The 23,641-nt window shown below is 46.6% G+C and overlaps 1 long non-coding RNA gene, 1 other non-coding gene and 1 pseudogene across 2 annotated transcripts; all 3 read right to left on the reverse strand.

The window, feature by feature from the left end:
* Positions 1–464: 464 nt before the first annotated feature.
* Positions 465–23,641, reverse strand: LOC144580202 (uncharacterized). The gene is made up of 5 exons (XR_013529330.1): positions 23,542–23,641; positions 22,944–23,164; positions 15,993–16,230; positions 14,571–14,705; positions 465–1,824 (listed from the first exon to the last, which is right to left on the reverse strand). It is a non-coding gene; the product is annotated as an uncharacterized LOC144580202 (long non-coding RNA).
* TRNAV-CAC (transfer RNA valine (anticodon CAC)) lies at positions 789–861 on the reverse strand. The gene has a single exon. It is a non-coding gene; the product is annotated as a tRNA-Val (tRNA).
* Positions 12,035–12,688, reverse strand: LOC100390623 (endothelial differentiation-related factor 1 pseudogene; annotated as a pseudogene).

Consider the following 23,641-nt stretch of genomic DNA (forward strand, 5'->3'; position numbering starts at 1 on the left):
ACCCTTGGGCTTTTCACCTGGGTAAATGGCAGATTCCTGGGGATTCTGGGCCTCCGCCTCCAGGAGAGCTGCACTAGTGCTGGCCACTTAGCTGTTCTCAGCAGCGTCACCTGGGGCAACAGTGCTTAAGCCTGCCGTGGAGAGGACAGGAAGCAAAGCGAGAGTCGGTGGCCTGGAATCCATCTAGGCAAAATTGAGGGCGTGCCGGGACAAAGCGGTAGAGAAGGGTGGCCAATCCAGGATCTGGACCTCACACATTAGGAATTGCATTTATTAAATCGTTGATTAAGCCGCAGGAGAGTAGTTTGGACACTTACCGGTTTTCTGAGGATTATTTGGGGAAGGGGTATGCATGCAAATGTGTATGTATATACATAATTCGTGTGATTTCCGAATATTGACTCTACGAGTTCCAGATGCAGATTTAGAACTTTTTCAAAAAATATTTTATTTTTGTTGTCTCGCAAATCAGTCAGACCTGCAACTGTATCAGAGTAAAGCGGAGCCAAGCAGGACGCTTAGGAAATGCGCTGAGATGTCATCCACTTTCAGCGTCAGCCTGTGAAAATTCAGGGGATCCAAGAGCATGAAGAGAACCTTAAGGAATTTCTGGAACCAAAGCTACTATTAAGCAGGCCTGCTGTGATCTGGCAGACCAGTGGCAATTGTAGCCTGGTCGACAATCTGTCTAGATGGATGAGGTCTAAAACGTACACACAGGTTCAACTAGTTTTCTGTTTGTTTCCGAACCTCGATTAATTTCATTAAGTTTAGGGGCAAAATCCTCATGTTTCCGCCCGGTTTCGAACCGGGGACCTTTCGCGTGTGAGGCGAACGTAATAACCACTACACTACGGAAACCACATGTGTACCCAAAGGACAAAATATAATCATGAAAATCTTAGATCAGCCATTTCTATTACAGGGTCTAAAGTAAGAAATCCAACCGCACTGTGAAATTTGACTGAAAAAAAGCCCAGCAAGCACCAGCCATCAAGGAGGCTACGGCTCCCAATAGGGCCAGGCTTAGGGTTCCGCGCCTATCCCCAAAAGGAAGACCATGGGGAACCATACTCGGGCTTTAAACCCGGAGGCCGTGGGGTTTCCAGTTCCAGCACTAAGCGCCAGGGTGCCGGATCCTCCCGGCGGACACTCTCTGCCTCCCAGAAGCTGCAGCAGCAGCTGGGTTTGGAGCATCAGAGCCCCGGGCGCCCCGCGCTGTGGAGGAGTGTGGACGCCGCCTGTCCAGGGATGAGGACCTCACGTCGGGGACTTTTCCCCGGCGCTGGCAGTCAGCGTTCTGCGCTCTTCGCGTCCTCCCAGGAACCGTAGGATCATCCCTGCCCTTCCTTCCCCAGGCGAGGGGCCCGGGCTGCGAGCTCTTTCCTCGCTGGACCTTGGGCCTCAGCGCCTCGACCTCTTCCTCCCAAAGGGCGTCCCTCACTGCCGCCGTCTCTTAGTCTACCCGACTCAATTTAAGTAACAGTTCATCACACTTCCAAATTAAGCAGGTACCGTAGCAAAGTACGACAGCCTTCAATCAGGAAATTCCGCGGGATTCCACCCCTCTAGGGCTCCAAAGTGTCTCAGGGCACTTGGCTGTTTGAAAATATGAGCACATCAGCTCAGGCCAGGCCACGCCTTCGCGAGGCCGAGTGTGAAACCCTGGAAGACGGGGCAGCCCACTCGGATTCACGCTCGCACCTCTCTCCCGCGTCGGTCTTCTGATTCTTCTTGAAGGGCAGTTTCTGCAGTACTGAAACGTCTTATATTTGCTCTTTGTGATTTTCCTGTTCCATGGGGTTACGGAGTGCGGATTTTAACCTAAGAGGACAAAGAGATAAAGGCGGTTTCACTGAAAGCGTCTGGATGGATTTTCACATTCACTCGCAGAAGATGGCCAACAGGCAGAAAGAGTCTTTTTGCTTGAAGACGTTAAAATCTCTATCTCCCCCTCCCGCCCCCCCAAAAAAACTTAACTACTCGGAAGTTGAGGCAGGAGAAGTGCTTGAACCCAGGAGGCAGAAATCTCAGTGAGCCAAGATCGCGCCACTGCACTCCAGCCTGGATGACAGAGCGAGAGGCTCTCAAAAAAGGTTCGGAGAAGGCCAGGCCCAGCGGCTCAAGCCTGTAATCCCAGCACTTTGGGAGGCCGAGGCGGGTGGATCATGAGGTCGAGAGATCGAGACCAACCTGGTCAACATGGTGAAACCCCGTCTCTACTAAAATACAAAAAAATAGCTGGGCATGGTGGCGCGTGCCTGTAATCCCAGCTACTCAGGAGGCTGAGGCAGGAGAACTGCCTGAACCCAGGAGGCGGAGGTTGTGGTGAGCCAAGATCGCGCCATTGCACTCCAGCCTGGGTAACAAGAGTGAAACTCCATCTCAAAAAAAAAAAAAGGTTCGGAGAAGAAGGTGCCATTTTCCTTAGTTGCTTTTCTTCCTGCAGTGGTGACCACATTTCCTTCACACCTGCAGCCCAAGAGCTTCCACCTGGGGAAATATGCAGACCTCTCGGTCAATGACGCCAGGCCGCAGTGCCGGCTTCCTTCTGTTTTTGGCCCAAAATGCAGTGAGGACAAGACTGGACCTCGCCAGATGCTGGTGGGATGTTACCCTCGCCAGATACTGGAGGGCCTTGCTCCCAAAGAGGCCTGCTTCATGACAGCCTTCAATCAGGAAATTCGTGGCATTCCACCCCTCTACCGCCCCATTTCCATATTCTATCTCCTCCCCTGCCCACTCTGAGGATTCGCCGCCTTTCTGGACCCTTTGGAGTCCCACGTGGCCAAGACAAAAAGGGCATTGTCTTTTCCTGCAGGAGCAGGAAGAACAGTCACAGCGAAGGAAACGCGGACGCACCGCGCTCAGCCCCACATACTTGCGCCCTGCCGGGTCCAGCACACCCAGCAAAGCACTCTCCGAAGCTTCTCTGGAAAGGGAAGGAGTGTGAGGTTTCTGATAGGCAAGAGGAGCGGAAGAGAGAGGACCCAGTCCTTCCCCGGCCTCTAGAGAACAAACCCAGAAGAGGGGCAGATTCAAAGGAAAAACGCAAAGGTGGCCGTACCCCACGACCTGAGCCAGCCAAGGGTCGCGCGTTAATTGCGTTTATCAGAACAGTTGTTTGCTCACATTATGAAATCATGGGAAAGGGATTGTGTAAGCAATCTGAGCGTTTTATTCATGAATGGGTATTGGATGTTGCCAATGCTTTTTCTGCCTCAAGGGGTATAATCATATTCCTTTTCTTTACAACTTGCTGATATGGGTGGACGGCACTGATTGATTTTGGAATGTTGACCCAACCTTGCACAATTGGAATAAATCCTGCTTTGTGATGGTGTGTGATTTTTTTATACATTGCTGGATTTGATTTGCTAATATTTTGATGATGATTTTTGCATCTAAATTTAAGAGGGATATTAGTTTATAGTTTCTTTTCTACTGTCTTTGCCTGGTTTTGGTGTCAGGGTGATATTAGCCTCATACAATGACTTGGCAAGTGTTCCCTCCTCTTCTATTTTTCCAGAAGAGATTGTGTGAATTGGTGTTCATTCTTCTTTAAATGTTAATAGAATTCTTCGGTAAAAGCATCTTGGCCTGACCATTTCTTTGTGGGGAGTTGTTTAATTACAAATTCAATTTTCCAGTGTTTATAGGACTATTCAGATTGTCTGTTTCATCTCGGTTGGGTTGGCTATTTTGCAGTTTCTGAGAAATTTGTCCATTTCTTCTAAGTGTTGAATTAAGAATGTAAAGTTGTCCTTATTATGCATTGATTATTGACGCAACGACTGAAGGCCATTCCCCATTTTGAATGTTATTCCCCCTTCCCCATATTTTCATCATATTTTTATTATAGCGCTTCTCATGCAATATGGGCATTATTGACTACTCACCTGAGATCCCCTTGACAGTTTAGATAATGTTTTATTGATCCCTGAATCCATGTATTCAGTGCAGGGCCAGGTATTAAAGAAGGTTCTTAGTGATATTTGTCCAACGGCTGAAAAGAGAGATGCTTGCAAACTTCCAATCATCTCATACACACACTTGTCCCAAGTTTCCTCTTAGGGGTGCTCTCCATTTTCCAAGGATGCAACAATTTCCCTTCCCTAGAAAGAACTCTGCTTTCCACCATGTAGTCCAGGTCCCGGGTCCAGTTATGTGGTGAGACTTGGTGAAAACAGACAGTCCTCAGCAGTTCCTCTCCGTGGTTCACCCTCTCGTCTAGAAGAGGCATTCTTGGCCTGTCTGCCCTCCTTTGAGCTATCACTACACCCAGCTTAGGAGAGCGGCCACGTTTGTTGAAATTATCTGCATTCTTCCTCCCGCCGGCTTGAGCTCCTCAGGAAGACATTAGTATCTGAACCCGAGTGTTAAACACACAGAAAGGAAAATCCAGCGCTTAACACGTTTATAAGATACTGTGTGCAAAGCCTTTCCCAACTGTAAGTACCGAAGCGTATTATTAGTATCGCCGCTTCAGACACAAGAATTCCCCCACCCCGGCCCCTCCTAAACTTAGAGCAGAACTATTTGAGGCAAGAATGGATGTCTCCAACCCTTCTCTAAGCACCATTCATTCCCGCTAAGCCCACACTTACTGGAAGAGAATCCACTGCCAGGGCAGCCCCAAGGTCAAGGCCGCTGGGTCTTAGGCAGGGTTTCATGGAATTGGTGTTCCCCTCTTGGGCTTGGTGTTTCCCCCCAGTATAAACCAGACCTGAGTTCATCCTGTGGATCTCCTTCACACGGTGCAACAGTTCACTGTGGAGTAAGTTACTTACTGCTCAGCCCAAGGTGTTCTTTGAGGAACCTGATAATGCTGTAGACACTCCTTTTTCCCCTGACTTATCCAAACCCAGCTCGAAATCTGTCTTTGTTCTCACCACCGTAGGCTACCCCATGTTCCACCATTACTTTGGAATTTTAAAAAATTATTTTCATCCTCCGAACTTGCTGACTTTCTTCCATTTTGACTCTCAGCTTTGTACTTTAAGGGCATTGGCTCAGGCTGGACCAGGTCCTGAAAACACGCAGTCAGGACCAAGGTCAGGTCTCTGGGGCAGTGTCCGGAGTACGCTGAATACCCATCTCGCTCCCTCAGACTCAGAGAAAACTGAGTAGAACGTGACCTTGGAGAACTAGAACAATAACCTGATCTTTCTGATGAGGAAACTGAGGCTGAGAAAGGCTAAAAGGTTTTCCCGATCTCCCTCACCACTGGATGGCAGCAGAGCCACCACACAAGCTTTGGCTTCAGCTTCCCTGTCCAAAGCACCTAATTGGCCCTCTGGGAACTCACATCTGAATGTCAAAGGACTTGGTACAAACATAGTTATTTCCACTGTTAAAACAAAAATTTTAGAAGGGCTTCTCCTGGGAAATACCTTTTTTCGGTTATACAGTCCTTTTATTTATGGTCAGCCAGTTTTCAATCACTGGCTGATACAAAAGGACCAAGGAGCAGATACATATCAACTAACACCTCCATCCAATAACATGTATTTATGGGATTATCTGTAAAACGTCTAGAGTAAAATTTTGGTAAGTTTCCAAGACGGCTGACTAGGGACAAGTTCTCCTCAGAAAGATTAGTTACCAGTGAATGGACAAAGTCCAAACGGAAATCTGAGAGAAAGCCAGGTCCTGTCGGGGTGCCCACAGGAAGTAGCCGGGGTGCAGAAAAGGAAAGCAGCAGGAGTCTGGCAGAGATCAACCCCTGGAACGTGGAGTGCCACAGGGCAGGTGGGAGTGCTTCTCTGCTCCCCTCACCCCTCAGACAGTCTGCTCACTGCTAAACTGCTGGGGAGACCCTCTGCCCCTGTGACAGGGCAACACCATCGTAGCAGTTTGCAAACTTCCCAGGGACGGAGAACTGTGCAGCCAGGACACTCAGGGATGCCTGCATTCTCCTCAGACCCAAACGGAGCCCGCGGCCGCCATCCTGGCTGTGCACTCGTGGTGGAGCCCTATCCCGCCTGGGGATTCTCTACCCTCATCATTGTCCACCTGCACTTACACCCCCACTGCCTACTCTGACTTCGGCAAGTATAGGGCAGGTCCCTGGGGAGCGGCAGGAGCCCTGAAGATCCAACCCTGAGCGTGGGCCACCCCGAAGCGAGGGGAGCACAGACTGCCACAGCCCTTCTAGGGACAAAGCAAACGCTGGCGTGGCACCAATCGCAGAAGGGGGCAGCACTGACACCCAGGAACGGGCTTGGAAAAGCAGGGGTCACCTCTCCCCTACCCCGTATATGGCCGCAGACACAGCAGTGGTTCTTCTTTCCAGGACCCAGTGAGTGTGCACTAAGAACGTTTTCCAAGTTTTTCATGGTGGCACCACCCAGGCTGCAAGCGAGCCTGTGCCGCTTGGACTTTCAGGAAGGACGGGCCCGACTCTCCCTCCCTATACAGGCGGTGGAGCTGCCTGCCCTGGACTGGAAGCAGCAGCTTTGCCCCAAGCCCCGTTTTAGTGGAAGCTGTTAGAGTGGTATTTCCACAGACATCAGCTGCACCGCAGCCGGGAACCAAAGGACGAAGGCTTCATAAACTGAAGATGTGAGCTCTGTGGCAGGGGTATGAGAGCGACGCGGATCGCATTCGTGCCTACTCAGGAGGAGGAGCCGGTGCACCTCCACCCCTCCCCTGAGGCCTCAGCACAGCCCAGCATGACCTCTTGCTACCACCTGTCAGGGCAGGCGTTTCCGCTAGGCACATGCCTACCTGCCGGCCCTTACTCTTAAGCACCATCTACTGGACTGCATCCGAAACTGCACCACCAAATAAAAACCTGCTGCCTGAAGGGTTTAGTCCATGAGACAAGCTTCCTGAGGATTCCGGACCCTCAGCCCCCAACAAAGGTTAAAGCGTCAGCTTTTACTTCCAATACATCATTACAACAACAGAATCTGAGAAATCTGTTCAGAAACTATCCACAACCAAGAAACACATACAGAGCTTGGGTCCCCTCAAAGCACCCAAATATGAAGCCAAACAATCATACACAGCATACACCACAGTCATACCATCAAGGAAAGAAAAAAGAATAAAACAATTAAAAATCCTCATCCAAACAATAGCAAATTCAAAAATAAGAAGCAACAGCTCCCCAGGATGAGAAGGAATCAGTGCAAGAATTCCAAGTGTTTACTCAGCATTCTCAAGGTTTACACACTTCCAAACGATTGCACTAGTTTCCTAGCAATTGATCCTAGCCAGACTAAAATGTCTGAAATGACAGATAAGTATTCAAAATATGGATTGCAAAGAAACTCAACAAGATCCAAGAAAAAATAGAAGTCTGGGGTACAAAGAAACCAGAAAAACAATGCGGAATATAAAAGTCAAGATAACTGCATTAAGAAAAAACAAATAGAACTTCTGCAATTGAAAAATTTACTAAAGGAATTTCAAATACACTGAAAGCTTTAACAATAGACCAGACAAGCAGAAGAACGAATTTCAGAGCTTGAAGACTGGTCTTTCAAATTCACCCAGTCAGACAAAAATAAAGAAAAAAGAACTTTTTAAAGTGTACAAAGCTTTTGAAAATTATGAGGTTATGTAAGGCAACCTAACCTATGATTATTGGCATTCCTGAGAGAGAAGAAGAAAAAGCAAGTAACCTGGAAAACATATTTGAGGAAATAATTCAGGAAGAAATTTTCCTCATCTTACTAGAGAGATTGATATCCAGATACAAGAAATTTGGACAACTACGCAAGATACTACACGAGATAACTGTGCAAGGCATACAGTCATCAGACTTTCCATGGTCAGTGTGTAAGAAAAAATCTTAAAGGCAGCTAAAGAAAAGGGCCAAATTATCTATAAAGGAAATCCTGTCAGACAAACAGCAAACTTCTCAACAGAAATCTTATAAGTCAGAAGAGATTGGGGCCTATTTTTCAGCTACCTAAAAGAAAAAAAAGTGTCCATCAAACTTTCAGACTCTGCCAAACTAAGCTTCATAAATGAAGGAGAAATAGTTTTTCCCAGCAGAACAATGCTAAGGGAATTCATTAACACCACACAGCTATAAAATATTCAAAGACATTCTGAACATGGATGGTACTTGCTACCATAAAAGCACATGTAATTACAAAGTTCATAGACCCTATAAAGAAGTACATAATTGAGTCTACAAAGCAACTAGCTAAGCACTATGATAGAAACAACACCTCACACATCAATATTAACCTTGAATGTAAATAGCCTAAAAGCTCCACGTAAAAGACAGAGTTGTCCAGATGCGGTGGCTCACACCTGTAATCCCAGCACTTTGGGAGGCCAAGGCGGGCAGATCACTTGTGGTCAGAAGTTCCAGACCAGCCTGGCCGACATGATTAAACTACATCTCTACTAAAAATACAAAAATTAGCTGGATATGGTGGCAGGTGCCTGTAATGCCAGCTAGCTGAGAAGCTGGGGCAGGAGAATCACTTGAACCCGGGAGGCGGAGGTTGCATTGAGCCAAGATGGCATCACTGCACTCCAGCCTGGGCAACAAAGTGAGACTTCATCTCAAAAAGAAGGAAAGAATAGAGTGGCAATTTGGGAGAAAAAAAAATCTAACTTTCTGTGGCCTTTAAGAGACCTATCTCACATGTAATAGCCCCCATAGACTCCAAGTAAAGGGATAGAGAGAGATCTGTCATGCAAATGGAAAACAAAAATGATCAGGAGTTGCTATTCTTGTATCAAATAAAAAAACTAAACCAACAACAGTTAAAAAAAAGACAAAGAAGGTCATTATATAATCATAAAGCATTCAATTCAACAAGAAGATTTAACTAACCTAAATATATATGCACCTAACATTGAAGTACCCAGATTTATAAAGCAAGTACTACTAGACCTAAGCAAAGAAACATACAATAAGAGTGGAGGATGTCAACATCCCACTGTCAACGCTAGACAGGTCACTGAGGCAGAAACCTAACAAAGAAACTTTGGACTTAAATTGGACTCTTGACCAAATGAACCTAGTAGATGTCTATACAATACCCAACAACCACAGGATATACATTCTTCCCATCTGTGCACAGAACATTCTCTAAGATTGACCTCATGCTCAGTCATAAAGCAAGTCTCCATAATGTTTTCTTAAAAAATGAAATCATATCAAGTATCTTCTCGGACAACAGTAGAATAAAAACAGAAATCAATGCCAAGAGGAACTCTCAAAACCACACAAATACATGGAAACTAAACAGCTGAATCAAGTTTGGGTAAACAATAAAATGAAGGCAGAAATAAAACAAATGAAGGTGGAGACAAAACACGCCCAAACTGCTGGGATACAGCAAAAGCAGTATTAAGAGGAAAGTTCACAGCACTAAATGCCTACCTCGAAAAGATAGAAATATCTCAAGTTAACAACCTAATATCACACCTAAAGGAACTAGAAAAACAAGAAGCAAAGCCCAGAGCTAGAAGGAAAAAATAACTAAATCAGAGCAGAACTAAATGAAACAGAGACCAAAAAAAGCCATACAAAGGATCAATGAAATGAAACGTTGGTTGTTTGAATGGACAATCACGATCGATAGACCACTAGCTAGATTAATCAAGAAAAAAGATCCAAATAAGCTCAATCAGAAACGACCAAGGTGACATTACAACTCATACCACAGAAATACAAAAGATCTTCAGAGACTACTATGAGCATCTCTATATGCACAAACTAGAAAACCTAGAGGAAATAGTTAAATTCTGGAAACACGCAGCTTCTTAAAATTGAACCAGAAAGAAATTGAAAACCTGAAATGACCAAAAATGATTTATAAAATTGAATCAGTAATAAAAATTCTACTAGCCAGAAAGAGCCCTGGACCAGACAGATTTACAGCTGAATTCTACCAGACATGCAAAGAAGAGCTGGTACCAGTCTTATTAAAACTATTCCAAAAAATTGAGGCGGAGGGATTCCTGACTCATCCTATGAAACCAGTCTCATCCTGATACCAAAATCTGGCAGGGCCACAATTAAAAAAAGAAAACTACCGGCCAATATCCCTGATGAACATAGATGTGAAAATTTTCAACAAAAATACTAGCAAACTGAATCCCGCGGCACGTCAAAAAGATAATTCATCATGATCAAGTGGGCCTTATTCCTAGGAGGCAAGGATTGTTCAACATATGCAAATCAAAAAAATGCTCTTCACCACCTAAACAGAATTAAAAACACAAACAATATGATTATCCCAATAGGTGCAAAAAAAACATTTAATAAAATCTTACATTCTTTGCATGATACACACCTTCAACAAACCAGGTATCAAAGGAACATTAACTCAAAATAATAAGAGCCATCTGTGATAATCCCATAGCCAACATCATACGGAATAGGCAAAAGTTGGAAGCATTTCCCTTAGTAACTGGAAGAAGACAAGGATGTCCACTCTCACCACTCCTATTCAACATAGTACTGGAAATCCTAGCCAGAGAAATCAGGCAGGAGAAAGAAATAAAAGCCGTCCAAACAGGAAAAGAGGAAGTCAAATTATCTCTGTTCACCAAAGACGCAATCCTCTATCTAGAAACCCTAAAGATTCCTCCAAAATACTCCTAGACTTTATAAACAAGTTGAGTAAAGTTTCAGGTTACAACATCAGCATACATAAATCAGTAGCATTTCTATACACCAGAAATGCTCAAGCTGAGAATCAGATAAAGAACTTACTCCCATTTACAATAGCCACACACACACACACACACACACACACACCACACAAGTAAACAAAATACCTAGGAACACATTTAACCAAGGAGGTGAAAGATCTCTACTGGGAGAACCACAAAACACTGATTAAAGAAATAACAGATGACACAAACAAGTGGGAAAACATTCAATGCTTGTGGACTGGAAGAATCAATATTGTTAAAACAATCATTCTGCCCAAAGCAATCTAAAGATTCAATGAATTCCTATTAAGTTACCATTGTCATTTTTTTTTTTTTACAGAATTAAAAAAAAATGGGCTGGACATGGTGGTTCACACCTGCAACCCCAGCACTTTGGGAGGCCGAGGCAGGAGGATTACTTAAGGTCAGGAGATCAGGAGCAGCCTGGCCAATGTGGTAAAATCCTGTCTCTACCAAAAAAACACAAAAATTAGCCAGGCATAGTTGTGCATGCCTATAGTCCTAGATACTTTAAGAGGCTGAGGTGGGAAAAATCACTCAAACCCAGAGGCAGAGGTTGCAGCGAGCTGAGATCATGCCACAACACTCTAGCCTAGGTGACAGGGAGAGAGATCCCTGTCTCAAAAAAAAAAAAAAAAAATTCAGGAAACCAAAAAAGAACTCGAATAGCCAAGCAGTCTAAAGCAAAAAGAACAATCCAGAGGTAACACATTACCTGCCTTCAAACTATACTACAAGGCTATAGCAACCAAACAGCATGGTACTGGTAAAGAAACAGACACATGAATCAATGGATAAGAATAGAGAACCCAGGAATAAAGCCACACACCTACAACAAACTCATCTTTAACATCGTTTTCAAAATAAACAATGAGGGAAAGGATACCCTATTCAATAAATGGTGCTGGGAAAACTAGCTGGCCAAATGCAGAAGAATGAAACTGGACCCCGACATCCCACCACATACAAAAATTAATTCAAGATGGTTTAGAGACTTAAATACAGGATGTCAAACTATAAAAATGTAGAAGAAAACTCTTCTCAACATCGGCCTGTGACCAAGACCTCAAAAGCAAATACAACAAAAATGAAAATGAACAAACGGGACTGAAACTTAAAAGGCCTCTGCATAGCAAAAGAGACAATCAACAGGGTAGACACACAACCTACAGAATGGGAGAAAGTGTTTGAAAACTACGCATCAGAAAAATACAAGCAACCGACAAACATGGAAAAATGCGCAACATCACTAAGCGTCAGAGAAATGAACATTAAAACTGCAGCGAGATACCGTCTCACAGTAGTCAGAATGGCCATTTTCCAGGCTTGAGCGGGTGTGCTCTTCATGACTTCTCCATCTTTTTTTTCCCGCTCTGCAAGGTTTTGTTTGTTTGACAGCAGGAATGGGCTGGGGAGGCCCTCGCAAGCTGGACCCCTTGTTCTGCTAGGCCCGTGAGGAGACCCACGGAGATGCTGGCGGCCAAGGGGAACCCGCAGAACGAGGTCAGCTGGAGCGCACTGATTTCGAGGCTTTGTGTTCATTTCGCCCTGGGCCCCTTCTCGATGGGCTTTCCAATGCCCTTCCCCCCGAGCTTGAGGTGGACAGCCCGCTCGATTTTGCCCAGCACCTGGTTATTGGGGATGGCCCGTCCACTCTCATAGTCCGTGATCACCTGTGGCTTCTCATTGATTTTCATGGCCAGGTCCTTCTGCGTGAGCCCCTTGCTCTGCCGACCCTGCTGGATCACTTTGCCCACCTCCAGGGTCACCCTGTCATGGTGCAGCTCCTCCGTCTCCCGGTCCAGCTTGGCTGTGTTCTTGGTGATAGAATGCTGTTTGTTCTGGCCAGCAGCCCATCTCTTGGAAGTCTCTGCATCCTCTCCTCGTCTCTGTGCTGCTAAGATAGCCTGCTTGGACCTGGCCTGGGCGGCCGTAGGGCCCTTCGTGCGCAGCAGCGTCACCGTGTCCCAGTCGCTCTCGGCCATGGCGGGCTAAGGCGGGTGTCCCTCCGGCTACTCAGCGGTAGCGGCTACCGGCTTCTCAATCTTGATTCACATTGAGAAGCAGGTTCTGACATCCTCTTGAATGAAGTTCACCTGGTACAGTAAGTTGTCCTCATTTTTAAACATTCAGATTTTATCCTGCTATCCTTTCACATAGGATAGATTGTCTGCTCTTTCTAAGCAGGTAATGGAAGTCAAGAAATTCTACAACCTCACAATCTATTAATATTTCTTACCTTCCCACAGCAGTGAACTTCCCATTCTACTCTGAAACAGGGGTAGCTAATAAAGAAAACTCATTTATCCTTCAGTCTTTTCCATGAACTTCAGACCATTCTAGGTTTTATTCTTTTCTACATAAATTTTACTCTTTATAGGTGTTCAACAAATAAATATAAACCCTAGTTTTAAAAATAATTTGTTAATTTGATCTCTTTATTTAAAGATATTATCAATGCCTCCAAGGTCCCACCCAAGAATTCTGTTGGATAGGGCTGGAGAAGTTCTGGAGAACATTCTTCTAGACCCTCTAGGCTTCATGTCACAGGATGTCCTCACCAGAGCCAGAAGAGTGACTCTGAGTGTACGAATGAGGGGCTAGAGCGGACTGTGCAGTCCTAGGAGGGAGAGGCAGGGCTGCAATGAAGTCTGGATGGATTCAGGGAATTCACTGATTTTACCAAACGGAAACTGATATGCTTCCCCCTCCTATTCCTGCTCAGCTGAGAGTGGGAGACAGGAAGAGGGACACCAAGCTGCTTTCTAATTGACACCCAGTAGCTCTCTGATTATCTGCAGATTGGGAAAGGAACTTGTACATTACATGTAGATTTTCCAGAACTATTTACTCCTGGAGTCAGGAGTCTGCGAACATGTAGGTGAGATCCTGTAAGCAGCAGCCTCATCTAGATTGAGAATACGTGATTATCGTTTTAGGCTGTGTGGATCTGGTCAATTTTTGTGCTGCCCACTTCTCTTTGCTTCTGCAACTGGACATTGCTGCAGAAAGGAAGAAATATGGAAGAGACCTCAGCTTTGACTTTTTCCTTCTGGGAGCCTGAAAATTCCAGTTTGCTTCCCTGAGGTCCTTTTCCTGTTGCAGAGGTAGGATGTGGAGTACAGGTCCTCCCCATAAAACATGGAGGTAGCTACTTCCCAGGGAAGACAAACAACCCAGCTGTGTCACACATTTAGGGAACAGAAACTTTCAAAGATGTACTTTCCTGCACCCACTAAAGTTTTAGTCTCGGCCAAGCAGAAACTGGCATCCCCATGCACTGGGATAACAGTGCAATACGGCTCAGGCTCAGGTTGTGCTGGGCACCCACAGCAGGCCACACATTCTCACGTGCACTGGCTTCAGGTACGGGTCAGGGTCTTTCCCCTAACTGGCTTCTGTTGTGATGCGGGAGGTCATCATTCTTCTGGCCTTAACACGGAAAAAGAAGGGGTGTGGAAGGATTGGCCTCCAAGTGAGAGCATCCAGGGGGAAGAGTGTGGGAATAAGGGTTATTAGCACAAGAGAAGAGGCAGGTGATACCTTGTCATGGCATAAAGGCGTAAGGTCACTCTCACTCTGCTGAAGTGGGCATGGTGCTTGGTGGAAGCACCTTGGTGCTACCACTTGCCAGTCAGGCCACAAGCCCAAGAGCAGCACCAGGCTGTATAAGGACGTATAAGAATGGCATCACTGCACATAGTCCTGAGAAGGAGACCGATCCCTACTTGGGGCAAACCACTCAGTGGGAACAGTAGTACCCTTCCTGCCTCCCTGTCTGGGCTGACAGTAAGGAACAAGTGAAATCAGGCACCCCCACAAGCTTTAAAACTGTGAAACTCTGCCCCTAGAAGCTATATGCTTTTTAAAGACTCCCTAGATGTGAACAGAAAATAAAATGTCTGTCTTCCTACCTTTCCCTTGGTCACCATGACTGAGCACATGCTCAAGCCTCTCCCTCAGGTGGTCATTGACGGTGACGGATGCCTCCAGGTGCTGGCGCAGGTTCTGGATCTCAGCAAGATTCTTTTCCAGCAGGTTGGCCCCTACTGCAAACCACCAAATCACAGGAGAGGTGTGAGGCAGGGAAGCCTGATCATCCCTGGGCAGCTGTGAGGCCCACCTGGCGTCTTTCTGCGGGATCTCTACTGATCTCCATCCTTCTGTCAGCTTCCTCCTCTCCCCTGGGCATTCAGGAAGCATCAGGCAACTTTACTTAAAGAGGTCCTGGGCTTTCAATCACACAGTGACCCCCTGTGAGGAAACACCACAGGCCTCCTTCCAGACAGAGACTGCCAAGCACATCTCAGGGAGATGGACACTGGTTGAGAAACTGCTAAAGGCCTCTAGGCAGAGCTGACCTAGTAATGGGAAAGGCTGCCTCCTGGCCATGGATAACAACCCAGAGAGCCTCCCTCTCCCCCTCATCCCTCTCCCCTGTGATGGCCCCTGACTCCGCAGCCTTTGAGAGAAAGACCAAGGTAAGTGCACTCGAAACTAAACCAGGCTGTGAACAATGAGTGACAGCGAATGTTCTCCTTTAACCAGCTTTGGCAAAGAGGAGCACGGAAGAGCCTGTGGAGGTGTCAGGATCTGAACAGGGACAGGAGAAGGGAACAATCTCCAAGGAAGGAAAAAGATGCACAGAGGGAGGAGGCTGAGAAGAGGCTTCGCCCACTGGGAGGTTTTGCGTGGGGTCCGGTTTTTCTCTGAGAATTTCAAGTGTCTTGTTGTTACACTACCTGGGACCCGGAAATGGAGCTGCTTCAAGCTGTTCCTCTGAACGGCTGCACTCCTAGCTGCTGGTGCCGGCAGGTCTGGCTCCAAATCCAAAAGCAATGTTTACAGGGGCAGGACTGGCTCGTGGTTGTATGCACAGTGTGCGGGAACAAGTGGAAGGGTGTGGAGGGGTGGGTGACTCTGTAGAAATAGTTTCCCATCCTACAGTGGCTCTTGACCTAAGGAAGACCTTCCCCATGGAAATCTGAGCTGAGCCTTCCAGGACACTCTCACTCTAGGCCTAACAGGGTGTAGCATGAAGAGAAGGCAGCATTTAAATGTGAGGTCACTCATCCTCCTTGTGGAGGGCCTCAGAATGTCCCTGACATCTCCTTCTCTCCTGCCCAGAGTGAGTCCCTAGGTAGGGCGCTAGGAGAAGACACTTGTGAGGAACCAGCACTGAGCTGGTTCTCATTGTCTGGCGGATCCACATATTGTCCCCTCATCTTTTGTGAGCCAGGTTCTATCAGAGGAATCAAAAAATTCTCTGGCCAGGAAAGAAATGTGTCTTTCCTATCAATGGGCTCGATTTCACCAAGTGCTCCTTTGTGTTTTACCAGAGGCTTTGGAGTTGGGCCAGTACAAAGAGGAGGAGGAGGTCAGGTCTCCAGATGCATCCATTTTTTGAGGCCTCATCTCGTCCCATAGGCCACTGCTGCCGTGTTCTAGTGTCCTGCTCAGCTGACCGGTGCTGCTCAGAGGATGGAAGGGCTGGGCGGGCCTGGTTCCTCAATTGCTGGGTAAAGCAACTGAATCAGCAGGAATGGCAGGGCTGGCATCTGTCCAGAAAGGAATCTGAGTGAGAAACCAACAGGGAAGTCATAAATGAAGTGTTTTAAAGGGAATTCTGGTGAAATGAAGAGCGCCCTCCAAAAATCCACTCAGTGAATGAATTCATTCATTCAGTTCTCTTGGAACTTCAGAACGTGACCTTATTTGTAAATGGGGTTTTTGCAGATACAATAAGTTAAGATGGGATGATACTGGATTGGAGGTAGGTCTTAAATCCAACATGACTTACGTCCTTATGAGAGGAACACAGAGGTCAAGAGACACACAGAGAAGACCGTGTACCAACAGAGGCAGAAATCGGGGCGATGTGTCTACAAGCCAGGGGAACACCCCCAGAAACCACCAGAAGCTAGGAAGAGGCCAGGAAGAGTCCTTCCCTGGAGCCTTCAGAGGGAGCGTGGCCCTGGACACCCTGATTTCAGACGTCTGACCTCCAGAACAGTAAGAGAACACATTTCTGTTTTAAGATGCCCAGTTTGTGGTGCTTTGCTTTGGAAGCCCAAGATAACTAATAAAGATATCCAGGGAATGAAGACGAAGGCAGATGTCATCAGACTCACTTCCCAGGGACTATCCATTTCACCCCAAAGTCACTGGCGTTCCTTAGCCCATGACCTAAGCAGCAGTGGTTAGATGTAATGTTTGAGCGTCAAGGCACACACAGGAGAAGGATGGGGCCCTCTCCTTGCTTCCTTTACGATTCCCAATGCTGGATCGATCCCGGAGTGGTACTTCAGAAATGCTTCTCCCAATAGCAGGACTCACGGCCAGTCCTGGGAGTTCAGACGGTGAGGGGGAAGCATTTTGTGGTCTGTGAGCAGGTGACTATTTATTCAACAGTCTACGCTCCTGCCAGAAACAAACCAGCTACTCCCGCCTGGAATTTTTCTACGTTGAGGTTGTCGGAGGAGGAGGGAAAATGGCCTCCACTTCTGGACAACATGCAGAGAACCTGGACAGTGTCGTTTCCACTCCTGGTGGTTCTCACTCTGGCCTTGGCTGACTCTGGACCTGCCCTGAAGCTGAGGAGGTTTCTGTCTAAGGCAAGTGGTGATTTGGATTCCACCTAGAATGGCTCGTGACACTGCAAAAATAATTCTTCTGTACAGTTCACATTGTCTGGCTCCTGTACAAAGAATAGCTAGTGTACTCCTGCGTGGGGGATTGCAGAATCAGAAACTACATGGCATCGTACAGCTCAGTGATGTGAGAACATGGCCAGATCCTCTGGGCCCTTCATTACTGTCTCCCTTTGAGGGAAAAAACCAGCTGGGGTGACAGAGCCATAATTCAGAGAAGTTTATTTTTTATGTTTATTTATTTATTTGTTTGTCTATTTTGAGACAGAGTTTCACTCTTGTTGCCCAGGCTGGAGTGCAGTGGCACAATCTCAGCTCACCGCAACCTCCGCCTCCCAAGTTAAAGCAATTCTCCTGCCTCAGCCTCCCAAGTAGCTGGAACTACAGTTGCCCGCCACCATGCCCAGCTAATTTTTGTATTTTTAGTAGGGAGAGGGTTTCATCATGTTGGCCAGGTTGGTCTGGAACGCCTGACCCTGTGGTCCACGCACCTCGGCCTCCCAAAGTGCTGGGATTGCAGGCGTGAACCCCCACACCTGGCCAATTCAGAGAAGTCTAACAGTCTTTCCCTTTTCAAGGATTGTGATCAAGGGCTGCAGAACAGACAAGTTTCTCCTCTGAGCAGGTGGGATGAGGTTTCTGTTTGCCCTCAACAGTATCACATTCTTCTAGGAACTGGATATTTCAATCAGTCTCCAGCAGACCTCTCTTCCTCCAGTGTATAAAGTAGCAGACACTAACTAGAATCACTGTGAAATGAAGAGTAAGGAAAACTGTTCCGTCTTTAGTGCAATGCCTGACTTAGAGTAGGACTCAATCAAAACGTGATCCCGCCTCCTCTCAAACCTCCTTTATGCCAGGAAATCAGTTTACTCTCAGCTATGGCCATAGGAGGCTCTAAGTCTTGCCTGTAGCAGTGATCAGTGTTTTAACGTTCCCTGGTCATGCCCCACGGGGAACACACTCCACACTGCAGATGGAAAGCCACAGAGACTTGGCTTTGGTGAGGGGCATTCAGCCTCACAGTGCAGCTGCTACGCCAGTGCACTACTACTGGTTGGGCGTTCTAGAAATTTTGGCTCAAAAAGCAAAGAGGAAGTGGTGATAAACAGTTGCCCGTCTGAAAGGACAGTGACTTCAAATGGGAAAGAGGAGGGCTTTGATCTCCCTCAGGAAACATGGCCATGACAAAAAGTCAGGCTGGTGCTCTCCAGATTTGTCACTCTGGAGGCCACACCTCCCTGCAGGTGGTGGATGGATTGCAGGTGAGGGAAACGTGTGCTTGCCTTTCTGCCACTGCCTGGGGCTGTGCTGAGGTTGAAACAAGTGCCTCTGGGCAACTGAGTCAAGGACGCACATGAAACTCCTGTTGGCTCCTTGGAACAAGTGATGTGCATATCAAGCACAGCTCATCTATTTATAAATTCTTAGAAGTGCAGGATGTATAAGGTCTTGTCCCATCTTCAGAGGCCAGGACTCTGTGCTGGGTGCACAGAGCAGAAAAACTGGAATGGAAAGAACACTGGCTCCAGAAGCCTAGCAAAGCGGTACTGGGAAGCAGTGAGCACCCTCTGTGTGCACCCCTGACTTCTCAGCCTGCGGAGTGAAGAAGAAGCCCAGCAAAGCGGTGCTGGGGAGCAGCGAGCACCCTCTGTGTGCATCCCTGACTTCTCAGGCTGCGGAGTGAAGGAGAAGCCCAGCAAAGCGGTGCTGGGAAGCAGTGAGCACCCTCTGCGCGCATCCCTGACTTCTCAGGCTGCGGAGTGAAGGAGAAGCCCAGCAAAGCCATGCTGGGAAGCAGTGAGCACCCTCTGTGTGCATCCCTGACTTCTCAGGCTGCGGAGTGATGGAGAAGCCCAGCAAAGCGGTGCTGGGAAGCAGGGAACACCCTCTGTGCACATCCCTGACTTCTCAGGCTGTGGAGTGAAGATGCCCAGCAAAGCGGTGCTGGGAAGCAGGGAACACCCTCTGAGCGCATCCCTGACTTCCCAGGCTGCGGAGTGAAGATGCCCAGCAAAGCAGTGCTGGGAAGCAGGGAGCACCCTCTGTGTGCATCCCTGACTTCTCAGGCTGCGGAGTGAAGGGCTCAGAACCTGAGCTTTGAGTCAGGTAGACTCAAATTTATGTGACCCCAAACTTCTTTGTCTTCAGTAAGTTCCTTAACTTTACTGAGCCTCAGTGTCCTCCACTATAAAACCAGAACACCACTGCTTACTTGAGGGGATCCCTGCGTCAATTAAATGAGGCAACATACGGATAGTGGTCAGTACTGGGAGCATAGTACGTGCTCAGCCATTGAGAAGTTCCGGTCTTTTCTTGGCTGCTATAATCCTAGAGGCAACATTTTGTTGCTTTGTTCCTCAGGGTGAAATGAGGAAAGGGAATAGTACCAGATCAAAGCCCATGTGGGCCGGGCATGGTGGCTCATGCCTGTAAGCCCAGCACTTTGGGAAGCCGAGGCAGGTGGATCACCTGAGGTCAAAAGTTTAAGACCAGCCTAGCCCACATGGTGAAACCTCGTCTCTACTAAACATATAAAAATTAGCCGGATGGTGGTGAGCACCTGTAATCCCAGCTACTTGAGAGACTAAGGCAGGAGAATCATTTGAACCCAGGAGCCAGAGGTTTCAGTGAACCAAGATTGTGGCACGGCACTCCAGCTTGGGTGACAAGAGCAAAATTCCATCTCAAAACAACAAAACCTTTAAGGCTCATTCATTGCCTAAAATAGCCAACTAGGAAAAACATCAGAGATGCAGCCCTCCTTGGGTGTGATCATGGCATGATCATGGCTCATGCAGACTTCCAAAGTGCTGGGATTACAGGAATGAGCCACGGAGCCCAGCTGCATGACTGCTTTTCAGATATAACACAAAAGGCATAACCCATGAAAGAAATAATTGATGATCTGGACTTTATTAAAATTAAAAACTTCTGCTCTGCAAAAGACTCATCAAGAAAATTAGAACAAACTGGGAGAAAATATTTGCAAAAGGCACATCTGGTAAAGGACTGTTATCCCAAATACACAGAGAACTCTTAAATTCAGCACTATTGAACAACCCAATAAAAAATGGGCAAAAGACACCTCACCAAAGATGATGCACAGATAATAAATAAGAATACGGAAAGATGCTCCCATCATATGCCATTAGGGAACAGCAAATTAAAACATGGTCCCACCCTACACCTATTAGAATGGGAAAATCCAGAACACCGATACCACCAGGTGCTGGTAAGGATGAGTACAACAGGTGTTCTCATTCGTTGCTGGTGGGAATGCAAAATAGTAAAGCCACTTTGGAAGACAGTTTGGCATTTTCTTGTGAAACTAAACATACTCTTACCAAATGACCTAGTGATCTGCTCCTCGGTATTTACCCAAATGAGCTGAAAACGTGTGTTCACACAAAAACCTGTACGTGGGGTTTACAGAGGCTTTAGCCATAACTGCAAAGCCGTGGAAGCAGCCAAGACGTCCTTCAGTAGGTGAATGGATACATTGTGGCACATGCAATCAATGGAATATTATTTAGTACTAAAAAGAAATGAGCTACGACGCCATGGAAAGACATGAAAGACCCTTAAGTGTATTACTCCATGAAAGAAGCCAATCTAAAAGAGCTACACACTGTGTGACTCTGACTATATGACACTAGGGAATAGGCCAAACAGTGAAGACAGTGAAAAGATCAGTGGTGGCCAAGTGCTGGGAAAAGGAGAATGAATAGGCCGAACACAGAGCATTTTTAGGGCAGGGAATTTTTTATTATAATGGTGTATACATGCCATTAAACAGTTATTCTTGTGTCAAAACCTATAGAATATATACCACCAGGAATGAACCCACTGCAAACTGTGGACTTTGGGTGATGATGATGAGTCAGTGTAGGTTCATTAACTGTAACAAATGTTATCACTTCGGGGCAAGATACTGAGTGAGGAAGGCTGTGTGTCTGCAGGGGCGGGGCATGTGGGAACTTTGTTACTTTCCACTCAAGTTTGCTGGAACCTAAAACTGCTCTAAGAAAGTCTATTAAAAAAAGAAAAGAATGATCACAGGAGTATAATTTTTAAAAATATATTTGACAAAGTGGGTGTAGTGTGGGTTTGTGAATCGAGATCACAGGATTCTAATGTTATCTCTGCCAGAGGCTATTATGCAACTGATCAAATGACTATCACTTGGGGCCTAAGTGTTCCAGCTTCTAAAATGAGGAAATGAGACTGACTGACTCCAGAGGTTTGGTTTTGTTTTTGTTCTTTTGGTTTTTTGTTTTGAGATGGAGTCTCACTCTGTGGTCCAGGCTGGAGTGCAGTGGCATGATCTAAGCTCACTGCAATCTCTGCCTCCCAGATTCAAGCAATTGTCCTGCCTGAGCTTCCGGAGCAGCTGGGATTACAGGCACCCACCACCATGCTTGGCCAATTTTTGTGTTTTCATTAGAGACTTTCACCATGTTAGCCAGGCTATCTCAGACTCCTGACATCGAGTGATCTGCCCACCTCAGCCTCCCAAACTGCTGGGATCACAGGCATGAGCCACTGCACCCAGCCTAGAGTTATGTTACATCTAAATAACATTATTCTCTGGGTCAGTGAAATTTAAGGGGAATATATTGGAAAGTGACCTAATGGAGCATGAAGCAGGATTTGAATCACTTCCAAAGCTGTGCAGCATTTAGGCAAATTAGTGACAAGTTAGTATTTTCAGTAACTGGTGCTCACAGGCAAATGTGTAATGGATTAACTCCATATTATTTAAATGCTTCCAAAAAGCTGTAGGAAAACGGCCATTAAAAGCAAGCTGACGAATCTAGCCAACAGGCAACTATTTGACAATTCTGTAAGCTTATTTTGAAAACTGAGCTTATCCAATTGCCATTCCAGAAGCCAGGGACCTGAGTTTCCATGTACAATGGAGTATAATGGAGGGACCTCTGTATAAAATCTACCTCCTCAGCTGGGCGCGGTGGCTCATGCCTGTAATCCAAGCACTTTGGGAGGCCAAGGAAGGTGGATCACAAGGTCAAGAGATCGAGACCATCCTGGCCAACATGGTGAAACCCCGTCTTTACTAAAAAATACAAAAATTAGCTGGGTGTGTTGGTACCCACCTGTGGTCCCAGCTACTCTGGAGGCTGAGGCAAGAGAATTGCTTGAACCTGGGAGGCAGACATTGCAGTGAGCCGAGATGGTGCCACTGCACTCCAGCCTGGTGCCTGGCGACAGAGCAAGACTCTGTGTCAAAAAAAAAAAAAATCTACCTCCTCAGGCACTGGGATGGTTCAGCATTCACCAGAGTAACATATGAAGAAACAGGAGATTCCACATGCTCCCGTGGATCCAGAAGAGAGACCATTCACATGACTGGAAGATTTCCATAGCCGTGTGAATGGTCTCTATAAGCTCATGAAGACCATATATTTGGTGAATACATGCAATGTTAGAATGAAACCACATTTCTCTGAATAATATAAAGTCATTACTCATAAAAATTTTACAGATTTTCATCTAAAGAAATTTCCAGGACGATGTTAAGAGCAAGTCCTACGATTAAGGTCTGGAGGCTGGATGCAGGCCCTGAGAGCTGCTCTGACAGCAGTGACTTAACGCTGATAGTGGGAAGTCTCTTACCCACTGCGGGATACAGAGGAGAATTCTGCTTCCTCAGGCCGAGGCTTCTGCTCATCCCCTCCCTTCTCATCAGGTCCCTTCCTCTCTGAGGGCTGATGCATCACTGCCTTCAGTTGGAGCATTTTCTCCTGACGCGCTCTCTCACAGCCGTCTTTGAAAGGAAGGACGGAGAAGAAAGGTGTCTGTGTCTCCACAATGGCCAAGTTTTTCTCCAAAGCTACCTAAAGGAATTGAAACAGTCATGGTTTACAGAAGTTAGATTATTAGTGGAGATCCTGTAGGAGGATGGAATCTCAAGAGCAGAGCCTACGAGGAAGAAAAGAGTGAGCCTACAATGTGCCCCCTTGAGGAGAACGTCCTCAGCCATGAGGACCCAGCCACCCACTGGGTAAAGGAGAGATACAGCAGCTACTGGGGACTGGGGGTGCTGTGATGAGGAGGAAGGGGAGGGCCCACAGGTGTTTCAGAAGAAAACACAGGCAAATTATGAAACAAATGAATGAAAACAAACAGGGTTTAAATTGAGCTAAGGGGTGAGTATTTTTGTTTCCTATAGTTGAGATCAGGTTCTTATAAAGTTCCCAGGGAATGTCCTAACTTCCTTCAGAGGTCAGGAAGCATTTTTCTTTCCAGAAGTTTTGAGAGTCAGGAAGGGAGGAACACATTTTGAGATGCCAGAGCTCAAATCCCATGTCACT

Source organism: Callithrix jacchus, chromosome 18 (assembly GCF_049354715.1).
Source record: "Callithrix jacchus isolate 240 chromosome 18, calJac240_pri, whole genome shotgun sequence".
In the NCBI taxonomy this organism is placed as follows: Eukaryota; Metazoa; Chordata; class Mammalia; order Primates; family Cebidae; genus Callithrix; species Callithrix jacchus.